The sequence below is a fragment of the Tenrec ecaudatus genome, chromosome 1, assembly GCF_050624435.1.
Source record: "Tenrec ecaudatus isolate mTenEca1 chromosome 1, mTenEca1.hap1, whole genome shotgun sequence".
Taxonomy (NCBI): Eukaryota; Metazoa; Chordata; class Mammalia; order Afrosoricida; family Tenrecidae; genus Tenrec; species Tenrec ecaudatus.
In genome coordinates this window covers 136,077,232-136,101,570 of record NC_134530.1, presented here as the reverse complement: position 1 = coordinate 136,101,570, position 24,339 = coordinate 136,077,232, and the positions used below count along the sequence as shown (strand labels likewise).

The following is a 24,339-nucleotide window of genomic DNA, read 5'->3' as shown; positions in this document are numbered from 1 at the left end:
CTTCTAAGTCATTAAGTCGCTATTCTTTCATGGCCTTCTTCATTCGCAGGAACAAAAAGAACTCACACAGGTGAGTAAGGTGCATGGGGCAAAAGAGGCATGCTGTTTTTTTGCCAGAAACTGGTGCACTGAGATGGCTGTGTGAGCAGGTTGCATGTTGTGGTGGCACAAACCAGTCCCTAGTCTGCTACAAATCAGACCTTTTCTTGTCCCATATTGTTAGGCAATCTTTTCCGAACCTCTAAATAGAAAGTGTAATTAACAGTCTGACCTAGTGGAATGTACTCCAAATGCACTGCAATTCAACATTTTCATGTGCTCAGAAATTTGACAGAAGTCCAGAATGAGGTTTGTCATCAATTGACATTTCACCTTTTTTTTTTTTAGCCAGGGGAGAGCGCGAACGCAGTCCCCCACTACCACAAATTTTGCAGTCGAGTTTCCCGCATTTGGGGAAATCGCAGGGGTCAGCACACCCCAAGTGCAATGGGTGAGCCTCGCCCTGGGAAAACCACCTTCATGATCATGGTGTCTCCCCTGCCAGGTAAGTATGACATTTCACCTTTTTGAAATGAGAAAACTTCTCCTACACCTAAGTTTTTTTTTTCCCTTAGCACTGTAATTGTAAGTTGTGTTCAACATCACAAGAATTTCTGTGACAATTTTCCCAAACAGGAAACAAAATGTCACAGCCATACTCTGTTCTCTTAAATCAGCCATGACAAAAAAATGAAGTTCAAGTGATACTGCTTTTACAAAAGCATTCACTGTGACCTGAGAGCCCCTCCCTAAGTGTTGCTATTGGGTGCACTAACTCAGAGCAAGTTGCTCCATGCTCGCCTAGTGGGAGAATGCGTACTAGGAAAGCTCCACTCCACCCAGCACAATCCCATTTGGTGGGGAGGGGTACCCCGTTGTAGATTGAGATCACAGTGGTCAGCGAATACAAAAAAAAACCCCGCCAGGCAAATATAAATGGGGAGGAAATATGCAAAAGATTTGATAACAGGGTTGATAACAGTCCATTTAGATGCTGTTGTTGGTTGTTGTTGTTATTCTCAGGGCCCTGGAATTGGTTCTGACTCAGAATGAGCCCATGTTCAACAGAAGGAAACCCTGCCCTGCCCTGCCCCCATCACAGTTGTCATGTTCAAGCCCATGATTGTAGCCCTGGGATCAATCCAGCCTGTCACGCGTCTGCCTCTGTTTTGCTGACCCTCTACTAGCTAAGGAGCCCTGGAGTTGTAGTGGTTACACGTTGGCTTGCTCACCACAGGATCCACATTGACAAACACAAGCTGCTCCTTGGGAAAAAGATGAAGCTTTCTACTCCTGTAAAGATAAAGAGCTATAGTCTCAGAAATCAACAGATGCAATTCTAACCTGTAGGGTCCTATAGGGCCCCTATGAGTCAGAATTCATTTTATGTTCATTTGTTTGTTTCTTCTTCCTGACTAGGCATGATGTCCTTTTTCAGGAACTTGCCTCACCTGATAACATGTTCAAAGTACTGGAAACTATCCTTGTTTCTATGGAACCTTCCAGGTGTATTTCTTCCAAAACAGATGGCTTTGTTCTTTGGCAGCCTGTGATACTTTCAATGTCCTTGGACAGTACCACAATTCAAATACACCGATTATTCTTGTTCTTTCTTATTCAGTGTCCAACTTTCACATTTATGTGACACAATTGAAAACACCATTGCTTGGGTTAGGCATGCCTTAGTCCTCCAAGTATCATACGTGCTTATCAAAACTTGAACAAGACCTCGTGCAGCCGATCTACTGAATGCAATGCATCATGTGATCTCTTGGCTGCTATTTCCATGAACATTGACTGTGGATCCAAGCAAAGTGAAATCCTTGAAAGTTTCCATCTTTTCTCTCTTCATTTTAATGGTCCTTGGTGGGCCAATTGTAAGGATTTTTATAATTCACATTGAACACTGCAATCCTTGATCTTTATCATCAAAAGCTTCAAGTCTTCCTCATTGTCAGCAAGCAAGGCTGTGCCATTTATATATTGAAAGTTGTTAGTTAGCCTTCCTTCATCACAGTGCCACATTCCTTTTTATATAATCTAGTTTCTCTGGTTATTTGCTCAGCATCTAGACTGAATAATTAAGGTAAAGGGATACAGCCCTGACTTAGCCCTTATAGCATTTCCTTGTCCTGTGCACACAACTAATTCTTGTTCCCTGTGGAGCTTCCAAGGAGCACCATAACATGTCTTGGATTTCCCATTTTCCTCAAAGCTAGTTTGTTATGATCCACAGAGTTGGATATCCCAGAAATTCCTCTTAAAATTTGAATCATTTCCCCCCAACAGATTTAATTCCTGTGCCTGGGTACTTGTGAATCTTATTTGGAAGTAGGTTCTATGTAACTCATAAAATTAACTTGACGTCCTGCTGGAGCTCCTGGGATTGGTAGGTGTCATTTGACCCATTCCAAATCATAGTACTCTTATGTAAAACAGAATGAAACACTGCCGAATCCTTTGCCAAACTCACAATCGTTATGCTTAAGTTCATTGTTGCAGACACTGTGTTAATTCATTTGCGTGACAGTCTTGCTCTTTTCTGCTGACCTGCTTTACCAAGCATGATGTCCTTTTCCAGCAAGTGTGCTCTCCTAATGAAATGTCTAAAATACACGACACAAGGTTTCACTGTACTGATGTCTAAGGAGTAGTCTGATTATACTTCTTCCAAGATCTATTTTATTACTGTTTTACAAGGCTATGATACTTTCAATATTCTTAATCAGCACCATAATTTAAATGCATCTATTCTGTAGATTTATATATCCAATATCCAACTTTCACATTCATGTAGGGTGATTGGGTGAAGTATAGCTTAATCTTCAAAACTACGTCCATGTGCTTTAGCGCTTTAAAGAGGTTTATGCTGTAATAGTTTTATTGGACTACACTTCACATATTATACAACTTAATGTTCCAGCATATTAAGAGGCGAGGTATACTCATTATCAAATTGATTTCAGAGCATTTTTTCCTTTCTCCTACCCTTTGTTCTCCCTCCAATTCTCACCCTTCTATCAGCCTAGGTAATCACTAATCCAGTCTCTGTCTCTATGGACAAGCCTGTCCTGGATTTCATATAAAAATATACAAAACAAAAACAATATCAAAACAAAATCACAATCGAAAAGAGAGCAGAAATGTCGAAAGCTGGAACAATTTAAAAATGAGTTCATAGAGAGAGCAAATGTTAAGTTGTTACATTTTTAACTTAACTACTTAAGTTAAGAAAGACTTTACAACACTTTCTATCTGATAGTAAGGGTCATCACCTACCTAGAATATGGCCCAGAGGGGCCTCCACTGGAGGCTTAAACCACCTGGGGACCCTGCAAGTGGATTCTAGGCTTCCACTGTCATTTTTACCCTTCTGCAAATCAGGTGGACATGGTAGTTCCCTCCTTCAGATTTTGATATTTTAATTGACAGTCATTGAATCACACAGGCTAGCGTGCTTCTTCCTGTTGACTGAGTTGGAACCTCACTTAGATGGCTGCTTGTTTTAAGACAAGCCTTGAGGACCCCAGATGATATTCCTTCAAAAAGTTTTGTGTAGCAGGCTTGCCAAAAGCTATCTATCATCTGATTTCTTGACTGCTGCTTCCATGGACATTGTTTGTGAATCCAAGCAAGATGAAATCATCAACAATTTCAATCATTTACCCATCTATCAAGATGTTGTCTATCAAGCTGGGGGCAAAGAGTGCGTTTTCCTTTACATTGACCTGAAATCCATACTGCAGGCCGCATCAGCAAATACTTCTCTCTGCTTTCAGCATGCTAAGTCATGTCACCTGAATATTGTTGGTAGTTACTAAACCTTCCTCAAATTCTAATGCTGTGTTCTTCATCTTATAGTTTAGATTTTTGGATTATTAGCTCAACACAGGTTGAAGAAGTATAATGAATGAATATATTCCTGATACATACCATTCCTTATTTTAAATTACTTAGTATTCCCTAGTTTTGTTTGAACAACTTCCTCTTGGTCCATGTACAATTCCCACAAGAACAAAATGAAGTCTTTCTTCCTGTCCCTGCAGTTTCCACGTGAACTCGATGAAGTCTTTCAATCTTTGCAGTGTTAGACACAGCATGTTATGATCCAAATAGTGAAGTATTTTTACAAAATCAATGAAATGCAATTAAATATCCTTCTAGTATTCTCTGCTTTTAGTCAATAATCACGGGAAGTCAACAATGATATCCCTTTTTTTAATGTCCTCTTCTGGATTTGGCTTCAATTCTTGGCATCTGTCTGTCAATGCACTGCTGCGATCTTTTTTTTTTTTTTAATTATCTTCAGCAAAACTTTACTTGGCAATTGTTCAAGTAGTACATACTTAATCCAAAATGACTAGTGTTAAACAAAGATGTGAAAGAGCTCAGAGACCGGAGGCACAGATGGCCTTGTGGAGACAAAACAGAGAGTGGAGTATGCTGCGGAAAGTCACCCAAGCCTGGGGCTCCAAGAAGATGAACTGAAGGAAAGCCCTTTCTCTAGATGCGGTGGAGAGAAAATAGTCCTGTGAATACCCTCAATGTTGACATCTTAGCTTCTAGAATTCTTGGAGAAAAATATCTGTGGCTTTAAGCTACTCTGCATGTGCAACACTGTCATGATAATGCTAGGAAACTAACAGTTTCATCCAGCCTCTAGAATGACTTCGTATTATTAATTTTCCTTTTTAGTCTCTGAAGGACAGACAGATAACTTCCTCTGACTCTCAACTTTTGAGTTAGATGATTAATATGTATTAATATATATTAGGTTGATCTTTATTATGCCATAAGATGGCATAACTATTATTTTTTACAGCAAAGGGATGAAAGGTATATTGGTTATAAAATAGAAAAGTTCTGATGGAAAAATTTCCAAAAATATAGACAAAATCTAACAGGTAGACCAGTTTGCTATCTGGCAATGGTATTGCAATGTGTGATTATTTCTAGTCATCCAATTGTGAAAGAAAGATACATGATGCTTGACATTTGATATGGTGTCAAAATGGAATTCAAATCTGAAACTTTTCTGGCCTTTGAAATAAGTGAATGTTTTGAAATAGACAATGAACAATTTTATGTTAGTACTTGTAGTAATTTGCCATCACCATTAATTGAGAGAATGTCTGAGGAAAGATATAACTTACACCATTACCTGCTGAAAAAACCTAAATTTTGATATCTCTTCCTGCCACAGGGATGAGCCTGTGCTTTAGGCTTTCAGATATACTGTGCTCTTCCTTTTGTTTTCCTAATTCATAAAATAACATGAATTTGATCATTCTGATAACTAGTGTGGTAGCGTTCCAAGTGGGATTAGATTGAATATCAAAATCTTGATTCCTCCATTGTCATAGGAAACAGATATCTTAAAAAATTGCTTCAAATACCAGACTATCAAACTCCTGTGGGATTTCGTCCAGGGTCTAAAAGCTTTCACTGATTTTTCTAGAATCTCCTAATGGGATATAGAAAATTCTTGATTGCGCTTTTAATAAGCCATACAGTTCAGACCCCAGTGGAAACCTAATGAATTGTTACATTTTAGAACAAGTCAAACATTCTAGTTACATACCTCTACAGCAGCCCGGCACCAACAGACAGCCAAGGTACATCCGCAGAAAAACTGCGATTCTATTAGCAGTTCTGCCAAGCAGGTCAGAGAAACCTTCGTGCCTATAGGTTTATATTGAACTTTATCAAATCAAATATGTCGAAGTGGAAAGAAGAGAATGAACAAATTGATGGTGCCAATGGTAATAAGTTGCCACCACCATCAATTGAGTGAATGTATGATGAAAAACATGACTTACGATGTACCATTACTTGACCAAAAACCTAAATTTTGGAACCTGTCCCTCCAACCAGGAAGAGCCTGTGTTTTAGGCTTTCAGGAATAGAGAATGGGTTGGCAGTGATATTGATATTTTATTGAAAATGGAAGTTCTCCTTATCCCCCCATATTGTACCACTTGGCTATGAAAGAGGCCCGTGTTCTCTTGGTGCTTCCTCCAAGCTGGGCACAAGGTATAAGCATCACCTTCAAAGATGCACAAGCTAAGGATTTTAAGGAATTAATTTGGTTTGGGTTTGCTTTCTATTTCTTTCTCAATTCCTCTTTGCAACCGCAGAATCTGACACATACAAAGCACCAGTATATGATAGTTAAAACCACAAATGTAAGACCATAACTTTTTTTTTCTAATAATGTATTAAATGTTGAACACTGGAGGGAGCTGTCGTGTTGTAAGAGGTGGGGGCCAAAGAAAATTAAAGCGACTTCCTTTCCAGACAGTATGTATGAAAGCCCATTAACAAGGTAGGGAGCACATGGATTTTCTCCCTCTTTTGGTCAACTCAGTAGTTCAGAGGAGAAAGTATAGCTAGTTATTTCTAAGGATATAGGCTCGATAAGATAGGATACCTTGTGCTCATGGCTGCAAAGAAAGAAACTGAAAATGATGACATGGTAGAAAATCTTTGAGAGACTTTGATTAGTTAGCAGTTACATCCACCACCATTCAGTCAACCCAGTCACCAATGCCCTGACGCCTGACCACTCGGGTGTGTGTCAGAGCGGTGTTCCATGAGATTTTCAATGGTTGGCATTTTAGAAGAGGATTGCCCAACTTTTCATGACAGGTATCTTTAGGCACCTCAAAAATTATTTTGCAATATGTAATAGTTTACAAAGCAGATCATCATTTTACATTCAACAGTTCAGAGAACTCTGATTTAGGTCATCCATTGCAATCGCCTCAGTGTCCCCCAGAGTACCCTACTCCCGCCCTGCATTTCTTCTTTCTGTCCCTCCTCCTTTCCGATTCCTATGAACTCTGTCCTCGGGTAAATACTGCCCTGTTCATCTAAAATGCCTGATTATTCAAAAATGGAGGTGAGTTCATTTCCAGAACTGAACAGTAAGGAAGCTGAATTCATCACCCATTTGAACCAACTAGAGACCCTACAAATGCATACCCAAAACGACTGATGCTAAGTTGATTCAAAATCATAATGATCTTATGCCTAATTCACTCCCATCTAGTTTTTCCAACTCACTTCTGAGGTTGTTAGCAGCTAGCTTAGCATTCCAACACCTAATTAAAAGCATAGAAATGTCCCCGCAGGAGTTCCAAAACAGTAAATCTTTACATAAGAACACTACCATTTCTTTCTACTACAGAATGCCCAGAGGGTTTGAATAAATTACTTTTTCAATGTTTGTTTAGCAACCTTGTACTTTAACTACTGCACCACCAGGGATTCTTCAGCAAATATAGAAAACCCACTGCTATCAAATCAATGGTGGCTCAAAGTTACCTTATATAGTTATATAGAAAATATATAGTAGGCATGTATGTATAAAATGGTCTTGATTCTAGCATTACATGGTCCCTGATATTTTCCTTCTATATGAGCTGGAATAGAGTGGGGTTTGGGAAGAGAGAGTAATATTTAAGGCATATAAATGAAAAATCTTAAAGAAAAGCCAGGTCCCTTCGGTGGCATAACCCAGAATTAATAAGTGTTGGTATATTTAAATTGTATACGGTTTATTTCAAAGGTCAAATTGGAAAAAAAAGTGATCAATAGCAAATCTGTATAAGTTGACAATAGTTTCATTCAATCTTTTTTGGGGGGAATCATGGGGCACAGGGTAAAGGTTAGGCTGTCATACGGCAACAGTAAACGTACGGCTGTAGAAAGAGATCATAGAATTCAGAAGTAGGGCATGTGCCAAGTGTTTATAGAGAAAATTCCCGAGTATTGTTTTTGATGACAACCAACTCCAGAATAGCAGCTTGTCTCTCCTTTTTCTTACCTATTTTGTTTTGTAAACCAAAACAAATAAATCAAAACAAAACATAAACACATTCTCTTACTGTCTTAAAGGTATTATTGCCTATTAATAATTCATAAGCACATTGTTAGGTAATCTAATTTTCATTCACCCATGAAAGACGTTAATTAAAATTTAATGGACATGAGATGATATGCTAACTGCTGGAAATTCAGTTATGAACTGATTGCCCCATGAACAATTCTTGAAAGTTTCCTTTCACTCACACTCTTAAATTTGCCTACAAAACCTTCCTCAGTGCTGTCAGTCTTAGCTTTTGTACTTCACACATCTCCAAAGAGTGTCCTGAATCAAGACCTCATGGGATGAAAACTCAATATATTTAAGAATACAAAGAAAACCAGATAGTCCAGTATCGCAGGTAAGCAAACACAATGACGATTTACCGTAAACCACAAACATGGCAGCCCTGAGCTGAGAAAAGAGACGCTTATTATCGTGAAGTGAGGCCTTTCATGGATCTGACGCCACAAACTCCATTGCCAAATGACATGGACAAGATATATAATACTGATGAAGAGGGATGGATGGGAAAAATGCCAACCACATTGACGGACACGGTCAGTAATTATACAGATACTTAAAATCTTTTTGTGGGAGACTGTTAATTCTAAACCAATAATAAGGTTTAGAACATGTATCTAAGTTCTAAAATTCTTTAAAATTATTAGCATGTGCTCTTAGGTAAAGGAATCCTTAGTGAAAAGAGACAAAATACGGGTGACAATGATTGCTTGATCATTTTTATTAGGAAAGTGCAGGTCTCCTCAGGTCTATAGTTTCAAGTAATTGCTCATGATTCATTCTGTTTCTGCGTTATGTGTGGATTACCTACGTGGTTGCTCTAGGATTGCAAGGCAAGTTTCTATTTATATTTGTTTATTTCTGCTTCCTTTTTCCTAAGGATTTTTGTGTTTTCATGTTTATGACTGGATACCTTTTTTATAATACATTTTAATATATGTAAGAGATAGTAGTTTCAAACTATACAAAATAATGTTCAATGAGAAAAAAAGCATGTAGAGTCACAATTCTTAATCCTGATCCCCCAAAGATAGTCTTGTTCTTGGATATTTTTTGCTATTATCTAATGCTATATTTAAAATAACATTTATTATGAAGCATTAATATGTACTTTAGTTTTGAGAAAATAAGTCATAAAGTGATCTATCAGAAATGAATAATGACTACAGGACAATATGAAAGTCCATGATTATTTTAAAATTTTTCCTACATGATAATATAGTTTCAATAATTTATGTTTACTATGTTTCTGCTATTTGAGGTTTGTCTGTTAAATAGATTGAATATATACTAATCACACTTTGGGGTGCTTGCAGGTTTTCTTAAAATATTTTTACTCGAAATGCTAAAATCGGCTGATTCAAAGTAGAAGCCAGGTGAATTGGTTCAGATCTGAATACGAGTCATTGAACGAATGATTAGTGGGTGCCGGAAAAGAAGGAACAGGCCAATGAAAGGGGGGCTTGGAATCAGCGGTGCCGGTGGCCGGTGTTTATCTAGTCAAGCGCTTGAAGAATGGCTCCCTCTGGTGAAACGCCTAGCACCGTCTACTTTTATAGCCCAAGAGATGGTACTTCTGTCTACTTCACTTAATAGATAGTTTCATAATCTATCTGATTTAATCATTTAGATATTGCTTCACTGAGTCAGCCTAACATTTTCTTTGCTTAATTTATCTGATTCCCTCCACTTTCACTCTTTCATCACATTATTCCAGAGGAATATGACTGACAGGCTATAATGAATTTATCCTGATGTATACCTCTAATTTGGGACATTAAAATGATTAGAAAATTAAACCCATGCATTCATTTCTTATCTGTCTCATTAATTGCCTTAACTATTCCTATTAGGATTCCACATTGCCCCCATGAGTAATGGGATAAGGAAGAACTCATTATGTTATGGAATAAAGAACCCTCCACATTTATGAGATTTATACCTATGGGTCAAAGTCCATTGCAATGCTATCCCTGATTAATATGATTTTACTTCCCTGAGTTGCAATTATGCTTTGCATAATGGGTGATCAGAATTCAGTACAATAAAAGAGTCGTGGAGGTCATGGTTGAACAACTGGAATGTGGTGATTAATGGCCTGAGGTCCAGAGTGATATTTAATATAGATTCCATTATTTCCTAATGCATGGATCATTCTTTTTATCTAGAAATTAGGACATTATTAATGCTCAGTGATATCATGTCCCTTTTATCAAATGAAAGTCCAAGAGCTTTTTGTGAAATGTTAAAATGGGAGAAGAACTAGGTTTCAGTGATGTTATATCAGCTTCTATATATCGCAACATTAAATTTAATTTGAGTAGGATATTGATTTTAAAATACACATAGTTTTGCAACCCCATCTTATTAATCTGTGTAATTACTCATCGGAATATGATATGGTCCTGCCAGGCGTCATCTAGTGCACGCCTACCCAGAGAGACCTTCTGTGCAACAGAAAGCACACGTTGATCTTGCATCTCACAATTAGCCTATGTTGGAGCACATTTTTACAGTCTCCATGCCAATGCATCTCACGGAGGGCCTCCTCGGTCTTCCGGACCATCTACTTTTCCAAGCATGATGTCCTTTCCCAAAAACCGGTCTTTCATGATCATGTGTTCAAAATACGTAAGCTGGAGCTTTGCCGTTCTTGGTTCAAAGAAGTCGTCTGGTTGTTCTTCCTAAGAGGGAGACTTGTTTGTTCTCCTAGCAGCCCTCGGTACACCCTGTACTCTTCACCAGCACTGGAACCCATGCACTTGTCCAGGTTACAGAAAGCATTGTGTGTTCAAAGGTGTAGTTTCAGTTCATATACAGAAAAAGAGTCTAGGAAAAAAGGAAGCATTAACATTTCTTTTTTTTGCTAAATCATTTTATTAGGAGCTAATCCAGACATCATACCATTCGGTACTCCATTCATCTCAATCAGCAGTGTACAGCCACTACCACAATGAGTTACAAACATACACTTCCTTATTTAACTCCTTGATATCATCTCTTCCTTACCCCACACCTCACCCCCACCTCCTCGGCTATATCTCCCAGGGATACTGATCCAAGTTATAGTTTCTATAGATTCACCTATCTTGGGCTTCATATACTGAAAATAACAGAGAGTCAAAAGGCTGCCAACAAGGACAAAATTGGGGGTTGGGAATAACCTGGTGATCAGACAGAGTATTGGAGAGAAGACTACAGTGGAGTAAAATGATGAGTCTGATTTAACAGCTAACACTTTGTCACTTGATCTCCCTTTGATACACGTTGTGCTTGATATGGTTCTCAATATTCTCTGTGATTTTTATGATGTGGCCTGTCTCGGATGCATTAATATTTCTGGTTAGGTCCAGCTGCACCTCAACAATAGGTCTCCCTTTCACGGACAATGCTTCGAGGCTATGCATAAGGTTTTCAAGGAGGCAAAGGAGCACAAGTAGGAGAAATTAGGACATTCCCCAAGTCAGAGTTTGTTTTGTTTTGCTGCCTAAACTACTACAGTATTTGAAAATACATTGTAATATTTTAATAGAATTAAATCCACACACAATTATATCATTGTAGGATAGTTTAGATATGGATTCTGTTTAGTAATATTATAAAAATTTAATCCGACCCTCTGACACACTGTTCTGTTTTCAGCAGCACTTTATAGTTTTCAGCAGGTTTAGTAAATTCATTGCAATGGTCACATAGAATTCATCGATGATGGGCACAGTTATGGGTTTTTTTAAGAAAATTGATGAGCTGCAAACTCCATCTGAAGGCACTCAGCTCCAATTCCATGGCTCAGCCAAACCAGTTTGCCCAATAAAATTTCCAGTGACGCTCTACCCCACACTAGCTTACTGCACGAAAGCGTACAGCTTTACTTGTTCTTTGGGCTGAAAGTCCATTGCTCTGTCTTCTGCTCCAGTGCCAGGTTGTGCTGCTGCTGCTGCTCAGCCACTGCCCAGGTATCAAAGCAGTCTCCGGCATCAAGAAGTTCAATGTGCATGCGTCTCCATGTTCAATGGACATGCTCTACTCTTCTCTTGCTGTTAATGAAATCTATTCCCCCCTACTTCTGAGAGATTCATTTCATACTCAAGAATGATGACAATCACAATTAATCCTATCAACAATCAGTCATGGCTGAATTATATAATCCAATTAGTATCTCCCCATGCCCTTTTTACCCAAGCCGATCAGGGAAAAGTCCCTTGGTGGGACTTTTCAACAAAAACGGACTGTAACTAGGTAAACTGCATATAATCCACTGTGATGCACCTGGGATGGAGGTAGAATTTCTGAAAATCTTTGCCCCCCTCTCCAAATCCATTGATAAAATATAAGCGCCACTTTTTTTCAATATCCTTTAATTTGGAGCTAGTGTTATCACCAAAGTACAGTTTTAAAACAAATATGTTTTAGCCAGTCCAGATGCAATTAGAGATTAAATCAGCAACTAGGAAGCTAATATCTGCTGGGGGAAAACATTTATTGTACCAAGTCATTGAGTATTTTCTCTTTTTCCCAATATAGCACATTAGTCCCTATCCAGGAATTCAGGTCTTGAACCCAGTCTATTTAGTAGCAGCATCAATACGCACCCAGATCCTTGATAATTTGCTGTCTGATAGTTTTACATCTCACTCCTTTTATCCCTAGTTACAAGCATCCTTTTCTGAAACCATGATACTATGTGGTACCCGAATAGGACCTGTTCCTTATAAACTGTTTTCCACAGACTTTTCACACAACACTGGACATCTTGAGGTTTATTTGGTTAAGTAAACTACATGTCAACTTGCTGCCCACACACATCCACACACACAAAGCTAGTCTGCTCACTACCGTTGAGTTGATTCTGACTTAGAGTGACCCCATTGGTCAAGGTCAAACTGCCTGTGAAGGTTTCTGAGACTAACTGCTCATGAGAGTCGAAAGTGGCTGGTGGTTTCTGACCGGACGCCTTGTGGTTAGCCATTCAATTTGTACCTGCTGTGCCACCAGGATTCTCTGGCTCGCTGTAGCCGTGGATTTCTTTCAAGAGTGGTCCCTGCTGTCCACTAAGCACTCAAAGGTAAGTAACTGCTCTCCACCCTCTTTTACTGAGAATGTTCATCATCTGAATGAGCCCCCACTACAGTAATAGTAGTGTAGTCCTGATAATTTCAGTGAAAATTAGTGTCTATTTTCACCTAGCAATTTCTGTATCTATCAAGCACTCAGGATTTTCCCAAGGACAGAAAAGTTTAGGATATTTCTAACGTGGTATTATTGATTCAGTTTTAGTGTTTATAAACTTGGGTAGACATCATTTTCTTACCTAAGTATCTTAGAATGATCAAAATATATTGTTAATAATTAATGTATTGCTCACACTAGGCTATTATTGAATGTGAAACAAATAGAACAAATATTAAATTTGTAGAATTCCTAAGACATGAGGAGAGTGGTTCTCAACCTCCCTAATGCTGCGGCCCTTTAATACAGTTCCTCATGTTGTGGTGACTCCCCAACCATAAAATTATTTTCAGTGCTATTTCATATCTAAAATTTTGCTACTGGTATGAATCATAATGTAAATATATGATATGCAGGATATATTTTCATTGTTACAAATTGAACATAATTAAACATAATCAAAGCACAGTGATTAATCACAGAACAATATATAATTATATATTATGAAATACTTATTTGTTTTTTTATGGTATTAGGCGACCCCTGGGAAAGAAAGGGTCATTCGACCCCCAAAGTGGTCATGATCCACAGGTTGAGAACCACTGCACTAGGAAAACTAAGTAAACGCTAATCACTCTAATTATTATGTTACTGTGACATAATCAAAGACTATAACCTTGCATACACTAAGTTATTGCTTCATTGAATAATTGTAATAGACAACTGGTAGGCTCTCCAGCCTGTGATACACTAGGAAGATAGAATTTTTAGCTTCATTAAACTTGTGATCTAATGTTGAAAGCAACTAATCAATTACAAATGTGATGTATGCTACAAAACTGATGGAAAAAAACATAACAAGGAGGATATCCTAGCTTTGGAGACTAGGAAGAAAAACTTAAGAGACAAAGCATACTGTTGAAAGATGAGAAGGAATTAGGTGATAAATTTTAAAAAGTGTTTGAAGAGGGAAAAAGCATATGTGCTACAACTGAATATAGGCACTGTCAGCTTACAAGAAGGAAAAGGCCATGCGGCTAACAGAGAGAATTAGAAGTAGTGAAGTGGTTTTTAAGGTTGCTGAAGAAGGCAGAGAACTTGCATTCAGTGGGAGGCAAGAGATCAATGATTTCCTTGCTGTCGATTCCACAATCTAAGACCTGAACATTGGTTCTAATAAATTCATTCTACATCGGGATGCTCTGAACCAGTTCTTAATTTTTAGTCACTTGTCCAATAGCATAATTAAGTGATTCAATAGATAAGTTCTCTTCACTGCTATGTATACTTCTGAATGTATAAAAAAAGAAATGCTATACGACTCATGGAATTTTAAATCAGAGTGAAGCATTTATAACATAGTATTCAGAACAAATTTGAAATGAGGAACCAAATAGATAATGCTCAAACTGACATTGCCAATTTCAGTGTTTCTGAGACGCATCCCATTCCCACTTAGTAAGTTCTTTCAGTTGTTGGTGTCTTTTGTAAATTCGTTTTACTTATGTTTGGTTTTCACTATGCTTTGTTATCATTGTTCTATAATTAATTAAACCTAATAAAACAAACCAATTCACTGACATCAAGTCAATTATGAATCCTAGCAAAACTCTAAGACAGAATAGAATTATCCCACCCCATTTCTGAGTCTATAAACCTTGACAAGAGCAGAAAGCTTCATCTTTCTCCAGGAAATCAGCTGGTGGTTTGAAACATGCCCTCTACAGTTAGCGCCCCACGGTGTATCCCACATGCCACCAGGACTCAACTTACTAGAGGGTGATCAAATATTTCTTGGAATATTAATTTCATATGCTGTTATATTGATATTATTCATAAATAAGATGATTCGATCTCAGGTGGCTACTTCCTTTGTCTTTTTAACTTTTTTCCTTCCAAATCTTCATAATTTAACACACTAAAAATAATTTATTCATTAAGTATAAGAGGGTAAGTCAAAAAAGTACGGGTGCTAGAATTTCAGTTCACAAACATGTTGCTTCTGTACAAGCACAAAGGGTGCACATTGCTTCTCTCATCAGTGGTTAGCTGCAGGAAGTTTCCCTCCGGACTATGCTTGTCCAGTCTTGACCTGGTGCCATCCCAAACCAAACAAGGTCCATTTGAAAAACAGAGACTTCTGTGTGGAGCTGTTGGACCTGTTAAATTCAAAGCAACAACATCATATCCGATGGTTGTGACCATTATTTTTTTGAAATCCAGAAGTGTAACCTTCCTAAGTATTCTGAAATCGCACAATTATCAAATGTCTTATTAAACAAGATTTAAGAAAATCTAAAATGGCATTGGTAAGTCAAATAAGAGCACAGCTTCACTGAGGATTTCTTTTTCCATACTAGTGATTCACCTGTTCATTTGTCAAGGGTAGCAAGAGTTATCATAAGAGACTTTAATTGGGAAATCTTATCCCCATTCACTCCAACACTGACTTCTTCAGTCTCAAATAACATTTCGGTGAGACATGATTTGAGTCCCTCCATAATGTTAAAATTCACAATGTATAAATCTAAGGTAACAAAATTCTCCTAGACACAGGGTAGGGAGAAGGAAACACATTTAGAAGTTTATAGACTCATATAGGGAATATGTCAGGAAACAATAGTTTCACATTTTGATACTTTGGTTTAATAAAGATGTCTATATTTTGGTTGCTGTTGTTAAATGTTGTTGAGTCAGTTCCAATCTTCTGTACTAAAGAATGAAATGTTTCCTGGTCCTACACCATCCTCACATTTGTTTTAACGTTTAAGCCTATTGTTGCAGCTACATTGTCAATCTATCTAGTCGCAGGCCTTCCACATTTTCACTGACCCTCTATTTCACCAAGCATGATGTCCTTTTTCAGGGACTAGTCTCTCCGGAAATCATATCCAAAGTATATGAGATGAAATTTGTGATTTTGTACCTATGCTTATTGATTTACCCTAGTATAACATACCTATAAAACATTTTCATCTATGAAGAACTCAAAGATAAAGATTACCTCTTCAATCTTTCTTATAACTAATTGAAAGAGAATAGAAATACAACTCTAATTAGACACTTAGAATGTTTTGCAAATTGAATCGTGTTCACAAAAAAATATGTGTTGAAATTCTGACTTTTATACCTGTGAAAAAGGAGCCCTGGCAACTCTATTGGATAACCATTGGAATGCTAGCTACAAGGTTCAGTGGTTCAACTTCAGCATCTTCTCTGAAACAGAAAGATAAGGTGAGTTGCTCCCATAAAGAGTTACAGCCTTGGAAATACTATACAAGATCACTGTAGGTTGGAAATGACTAGACAGTAGGGCATAATATCTTTTTCCCCCATTTTTCGGAGAGCTCTTACAGATATTATAGCAATTCATAGTTCAATTATATCAAGATGATTGTACGATTGCTGCCACCATCATTTTCAAAATATTTTATTTCTTCTTGCTGTCTTAATATCAGCTCCCTTATATCCCCAATCTCCCCTGGAACCCATGTCATTATATTAAATGTTATTGTTGTTCCTTTTTTTGCCATATCTTACACCAGCCAATGTATCCATTCACCTAACATTCTGTTATTCGTTTCCCGTGAGTGGGGTTACACAGTCACCATTGCTTCCCCACTCCTTCCTGTACCTTCTGGAGATCATCATTCTCATTATTATTTCTAAAGGGTTTATCTCCCTTGGATTTCAAGCATCAAACAATCTTAAGTATACAAATGAACATACACAACTCTAACAGGATTAATGAGGTAACACTAAGACCATAATGATACGGGGAGGAAATATTATAGAACTAGAGCATAGTTATGTGTTTCAATAGTTATGTGCTATATTGGGCCCCAGGATCTATCATCCCTTCCATGTGGATTTTCTGTTAGGGACTGTCCCTTTATCTCGCAAGTTGTTTGGGGGTCTCCACTTTGGCGATGCTCCTTATGTCAATTTGGTTGCTCATTTTTGTGGAGATAGGTTTTCCTTGCTATGTGATTGCAGCCATATTAGTGTTGAGGATGCTTTAAATATAATTACCTCTGCATTGCAAAAGTATAGAAGAGATACAGAAGTAAGCACAAAATTAGGAAGACAGATTCTTTCCGAGGACAATGGTGCTATTATTTAATGTAGATGAGGAAACTCTTGCCCCTAGGGACTTACGCTAAAGGAATTCAGGTGGTGTAGTGGACTACAAAGTGGACTACCAATCACGAAAGGAGAAGTTGTAAACCACCAATTTAATAAGAGACCTTCTGCCTCACCTCCTCCCACAAAAAATTTACAGCCTTAGAAATGAATAGGGGCAGGTCCACTCTGCCTATGCATTTGCCATGAGTCTGAGTCTTCAATGGCAGGGAGTAAGAGGCGCATGCTCAATGTGGGTGTTTAATCTCCTGAACTATGAGAAAGCCACCTACTGTCATATTTCTATAATAGAAGTATGCACACATAATTAAGACAAGGGGAATGAGTTCAGTACTTTAATAAAAATGGAATTTCTACTAGAAAAAATGATATAGTTAAGCGGTGATTGTTAACCGAGCCTCATCTTTGAGTTACCAGAGAAACTTACAAATTTCCCGAAAGACAGAGAAAGGTCTACAGAAATGCAAATTGAAATGCTTTGTGCTGGATGGACTGGTACCCACTGCCATCAAGTTAATTGTGACTTAAAGTGACCCTTTAGGACAGAATGATTCCTTAGGGTTCCTGAAATGCACACCTTTACCTGAGCAGACAGTAGTCTCTCCGGAGGGGTGTCTGAGTGTGAGCAGCCCAGCCAGGGCCCACTGTGCTATCAGCGTAGAGGTAGGAAATGAGCGTATTATTTCATGTACAGGTAAGAGCTTGGCATCTCTGATACTGTTCTGGGAAATAGGTGGTAAGGTGATTAGATATTTTGTGACAAGCAAATTAAAACCTTGCAAACCCCACCCCTCACCCCCGTCCACACATTCTGACTGTCCCTGATGGCGCTGCAGCTACTGGAGCCATTGGGAAAACGTGAGAAGTGGCCTGTGGCAGCAGTGGTGGCTGAATGGGCAGTGACGGGAGCAGAACAAGGACGAGCGAGTGAAAAGGGAACAGAGCATACACACTGGTTCCGCCATGCTCCACCCCCGTTAGCAGGAGCAGAGCCCAGGACCATGCAGCAGCGTAGCCACCACCTGCACTACCAGAGTACTCTTCGGGGGGTTATGTTTCCCACCTTTACAAATATGGGTTCTGAAAATTTAGATGTCTTGATTCCAATAGGAGGAATTCCACTGCCAGGAAATATGGCAAGAAAATACCAACTACCGCATGAGACATACACTGTGTTTGGGTGGTGGCTTAAACACTTTGGGGTGAGACTCTGATTCATCGGTAAAATAAAAGGCCACTAGAGGTGCGGGGAGGCAGGGTGGACTAGATTGGATGGAAGAGGGAAACAATCACTGTCAATTCTGACCAGCTATGGGAGCCATAATTCCACCCACTCATTTTCCATTTCTAAGTCTTTCTAGGTGGGGCAGCCTACTCAACGCTGGTGAATCTTCCTTAAAATCCATTTTAAGAGTAGTACAAAGGTTTGATAATTTGGGGTGGTCAGATACAATGTTCGTGTCCACAATTAGGAGAGAATGTGTATGGACCTTTTAGAATGAATTATGCTAGACGATGCCTTTAGCTGCCGATCCCCCCTTAGGAATTGCTGGTACACCAGAAACTTGCTTACCGAAGCACGTGCATTTTCCTGCTTTTGAGGTACCCTTTTTCATTAACCAAGGATGCTGATGTAAAAAAGATCCCGTGGCTTCACCCCGAATAAGGCAATGCCAGACAGAATGTTCCCCAGCCAAGGGTCCTCAAACTTTTTAAACAGGGGGCCAGTTCACTGTACCTCAGACCCGTTGGAGGGCTGGACTATAGTTTTTAAAAAAAGCCTATGAACAAATTCCTATCCATACTGCACATATCTTATTTTGAAGTAAAAGAACAAATGGGGCAAAAAGACCCGACGGGCCAGATAAATGTCCTCTGCCGGCCGCATATGGCCCGCGGGCCATAGTTTGACGACCCCTGGTGGACCTTCATTGGGATTTTCATATTGCTCAGTACCACCCTTTGTCCAATTTTGATTTCTTCTTTCCCAGAAAAACAATCTACATAATCTTCTAATTAAAATTTTCTTTTTGTGGTGCTACAACCTGAAACAGCACATATCTTATCTAACAAATATAATTTTGTCTTACTAATGTACTCTAAAATTTCCACCCCAGCTCTCCCCTTCTCCATCTATTTTACCTCAAGGCCAAGATGGACATAAAATTAGGATCTAGTCCAATTGTATTCAGTTTCTCTCTCTCTTTTTTTAATCACTTATTGAAGGCTCATGCAACAATTACCACAATCCATACATCAACCGAATCAGGCATGTTTGCACATGTGTTGCCTTCATTCTTTCCTAGACATTTACTTTCTTTGGAGCCCTTGGTATCAGCTCTTTCTACTCTGCCCTTCTCCTCCCCCACCTTCATAGCTCCCTGATCGATTGTACATTGTTATTATTTTCATCTCTCCTCACACTGACGGCTGTCTCCCTTCCCCCTTGTTTTCTGTTGTTCTTTTCCCTGTAAGGAGTGTATGGTTATGTGTGGGTTATTGCAATCAGTTCCCCCTTTCTCCCTTCCTCTCCTCCTCTCCCCCTACCCTTTCGGCATCACCATGTGACCCCAGAAATGCCCTCTGTCGCAGTCTGTTCCAGTTAGGGGACAACTTGGCAAGTGCTGTCCTTGGTTGCCCAGCCCCCTCTATGTCCCATTAGCTCCCTGCAGGGATGTCAGTCATCCTCTGAGCCTGGTGCACCAGCCTGGAGTCCAGTCCAGCTCTCTCTTCCTCTTCCTCCCTCCTGACTTGCTCCATGTGGGTGTGGAATGCTGGCCCCTCTCCCAACCTGTAGGTTCAGTTGTGCTCTCCGCCACACCCACTTCCCAGGAGGGGTTCAGTTTGGCTCTGCTTGGGGCCAGCCCTGTAGCTCTCACTTCATGCATCCTTCCATGTAGCCATGCTGTGCTCGTGGTCTGGTGCTTCATGGGAGGGTCTGCATGCCTCTTCCAGGTTCTGTGGACACAGGACCAGTACTCTCCCCCTGGATGGATTAGTGCCCTGTCCCTCTGTCATCATTTCACTTTCAACCCCCCCTTTTTCTCCCTCTCCCCTTCGTCCTTTTCCCATCACTGTGTTGGACCAACATGTGCCTCCTTGGGTTTGGTCCAACTCCTCCTGATTCCCAGTATCTCCACTCAAATGTTAAGATATATGTGGCTTCTCTTCTATCCCAGCTGTGCTGATTACACTTATCTCAGGGGGCTCATGCTGTGCTTCTCCTTTGCCATTGACTGACTTCACTTAGCATCATTTCCTCCAACTCTTCCCATGAAAAGACAAGTTTCAAATGCTCATCAGTGCTTTTTCAGTTTCTCTTTTCTAATGGTCTGGCTGTTCTTACTATATTGTTTGAATTCATTTAAATATTTATTTTTTAATGACTCACCATGTATTTGAAATATGTGTATATATTTGATGCCTTTATGAAAGCATGTTTGAAGTTATCAAGATAAGATTGGCAAGAAAGAGTATGGGGGAGAGAAACGATAAAAATAGTATATATAGAGAAATTAAGGATCAAATTTTGGAGCATCTCTACTTTGAGAAATTATGAAAAGAAGGACAAAAAAGGAAAGGTTAGTTTTCATTATGAGTAGAAGTGAAAATTTGATTAGCTTTTCATTAAAAAGCTCAGTGTTAGAACAAAAAAACTTAAACCCAGAATCTTGGAATGAATTTAGAAAATGTGGGTATGTTTCTACAAATAATATAATCAAAGGAAATAACATTACCTGAAATCTCCAAGATTACAGTTACATTACTAAATATTTCTGATTCATAGGTAAGACAAAGGCCACTAGAGGTGCATGGAGGCAGGTTGGACTAGATTGGATGGAAGAGGGAAACATTCCCTGTCAATTCTGACCAGCTATGGGAGTCATAATTCCACCCACTTATTTTCCATTTCTAAGTCTTTCCAGGTGGGACAGCCTACTGGAATCTTGGCAAATCTTCCTAAAACTCCTTTATATATATTTGTATCTCATATACAATACAGATGGATATTTAACCAATTTTATTTTGTAATGAAATTTTTATGCCTCAGTGTTTCCATTTAGATTTTATTCAGTGAAATAATTTGGAAAGTACCGATGTATACATTAGGCTAATTAATGTTTCTAGTGTCTTTGTTCATTTGTTTTTAATGTAGCTAGTATTTGTTTGTTTCCTCGTCTTGCTCCTAGGATCATAAGAGAGACTTCTCTTCAAATACTTCCTAGATTAATTTTATTACTTAATTTTGCATCAGCATTTTTAATTAATATGTACTTCACCAATTTAACATAAATGGTTTATCTCTTTAACTAGAAAGTAAGAGTACACGAGAGTAGTTTTGCTTGCTACAATTGTACATGGAAGAGCAGAGTCCTATTCAAGGTAAATATTTCATAACGTTTGTTAAATCAATGAATAAATGTTTTCTGCCATAGTTATAAATATAGCTTCTCCTAAATTTACTTTTCTTGCATTATAGAAAATCAGGTACACTGTTACAATAGAAATCTCCTCTCAAATCAATTACTATCAAACAATAAATTCTGAATGTACTATGAACAGTAATTGTTTATAAAATCCACTTTTATATACAAAATTTTCATTTAGATTTATGATGATTAATTTTCTAATGTAAATTTAATTTATATAAAGATTAAGGAAATTACATTCTTATAGCAATACCAAAGACAAATGAATAACCAGTATCACATTTTCTAACTACCCAACATTAGCGTTCATTCCTAGTTTATCACAACAAAATTATAATATTAATTTTATTAAGGGACCCCTTCTTTGACCTATTTTTTGCTTTTGTTCAGAAAAGAAATGATGAAATATTGCTATTCGTTTGCATAATTTACACAGAATTTTTGCTCTTCTTGAAAATTTACCTAATTGTTCTGGGTAGCAATTCACAATTTAATTAATTTCTCTTCTTTCAGTCTTTGTAGTTTAGCTGACATAACAAATAGATGAAAATCAAATGGGTTGAAGGTAGTTAATTACTATCCTTAGTAAATTTATAACAATAACTTACAGGAATCTTTAATTGCATTATAATCTGGCTTTTTTAACTCACAAAATTGTCAAGTACCCACAGGATATTTCCAATGTCTGTGATTTTGTGTCTCCTTACTGCACCTATGGGGAGGTATGGGTGGAGTCTAACCTCTTAATTAGGACACAGCCTAATGATATGCCCTTTGTTGTGTGGCATATTTAAGAGATGCTGTGGATAACTGCCTTCTCTCTTCACTTTCTGCTTGCTTGGATCCTGTTCTAGCTTCTGGGTCTGGAAGGCCATGGTGGCCTGCTCCCCGGGTAGGCATTTGTACCCTGACATGCTCCTGCTGATCTTGGATCATTTATCCCTTGCTTTAATTGTAAAAGAAATAAATGGTATTTTATTTGACATTTTGTGGAATAGACAGGCAATCAAGGTCCTTTTGGACTAAATTATGGCACAGGGCAGAACAGTTCATGCACCCCTGGAAGAGAGTTCTCTGCAGACGATAGCAAATCCATATCCAGAGTACATTGTCAAGAAATCCTACCATGAGACAGTTGGAATCCATGCTGAGTTCCCGGGTGTAGTGGTTATCACCTGCGTCTGGCAATTGAGGTAGTTAGTTTATTGTGTCAACCTGGCCGATAAACACATGTGGGGTTAATTTAAGGGTGGAGGGATAAATGGCTTGGTGTGCTTTGTCTTTTGAGTTCTCAGTTCTCTTGTTTCTGATGGTCAGACCAGAGTGCAGCTGCCTTAGCCAGTTCCCTGCTTCAGCTGGCAAGGTTTGCTTCCTGCAAGACATCCCTGAGGAGAAGCCACATGGACCTACCCCGATGCAGCCCTGGGTGCTAGAGCAGCTGTGTGGAGACCTCTGCCAGCTCTGAGATGCTTACATGTTCAGTTGCATTCAGTTTGCAGTCTCTCTTGGAGGTGTGGGTTCACATCCCACCCCAGGGTTGTGGGGACAACTCTGCACGAACAGGTGCACAGGCTTGTGCTCTCAGGATCCTCCCTTGCCTTCCTGTTTTATTAGTCAGACGCCTTGTCTCTAGAAGGGGCTCCAGTTAGCATTTGATCCATGGACTGGAGTTGGACAAGGCTGGGTTCTGCAATGATAAGCATTTCTTTCTTAATATAAATTTTTGTTGCTATTTTTTAATTTTTATAGCTTGTTGATGTTGTTTGATTACCATTTTAATTTGGACCTTTATTTTTGCTCCCTGTTTAACCAACACTCAAACTAGGAACTAGAAATCCAGTCTCAACTCTTCCTTTCTCCTATTATGGAATGAAATCATCTTTCAAATTTACTGATAATACTTCATTTTTATTTGTCTTAACTCTGTAATTGATCTACTAATGAGCAACATATTGTCTCTTCAGCGGCTATATTTTGGACAAACAGTAAACTTCCATTTATTGTCCTGCTGCTAGTTTCTCATATGACTCATTCTCCCCACAGCCTCAAAACTCATCATTCTGAAATGAAAATTCTGTCACATGATATCCCTGTTTCAATTCATGCCCAGCTTCTCTGTTGTGCCCTGGAACTTCTACATCTGTGACCCCAATCTCAGCCCAGAGGCAGGTCTTTCTGCATCATTATTGCCTGCTTTCCTATGCTAAAATTTCCCACACAGGAATTGAGGCAATTCTTGCTATCATTCAAGTCCAGAAAGAAAAAATAATAAAATGAAGGGTCTCGAGGGCCACACGTTAGTATGAAAAATAGTAAAGGACAAAAACATCATTTTCAATGGCAGTTTTTATTATAAGGTTTGCCTAAATTTAATTAGTATGAATGTATTGCTGTTTATAGAAAAATAATGAAGGAAATTGTTATTATAAAATAATAGCTAAGATAGGAAAATTAATATAATTGATTTATATGCATATGATATACACAGAAATCAATATGCAATACATTAAGGTAAGATATATTTGTGCATGTATATCCATATATATGTGAATATATGCATATATAGAAATATATAGACAGATAAAGAAATCGATTTTATAGATGCTTGCTATAGAATGAACACTTAGTAAGAGTCCTAGAGGTGAAATATAATTTTACAATGTATTC

General features: G+C 38.5%; 1 non-coding gene across 1 annotated transcript; it reads right to left on the bottom strand.

The window, feature by feature from the left end:
* Nucleotides 1-388: 388 nt before the first annotated feature.
* Nucleotides 389-552, bottom strand: LOC142438221 (U1 spliceosomal RNA). The gene has a single exon (XR_012782644.1). It is a non-coding gene; the product is annotated as a U1 spliceosomal RNA (small nuclear RNA).
* Between the last annotated feature and the right edge of the window lie 23,787 nt (nucleotides 553-24,339).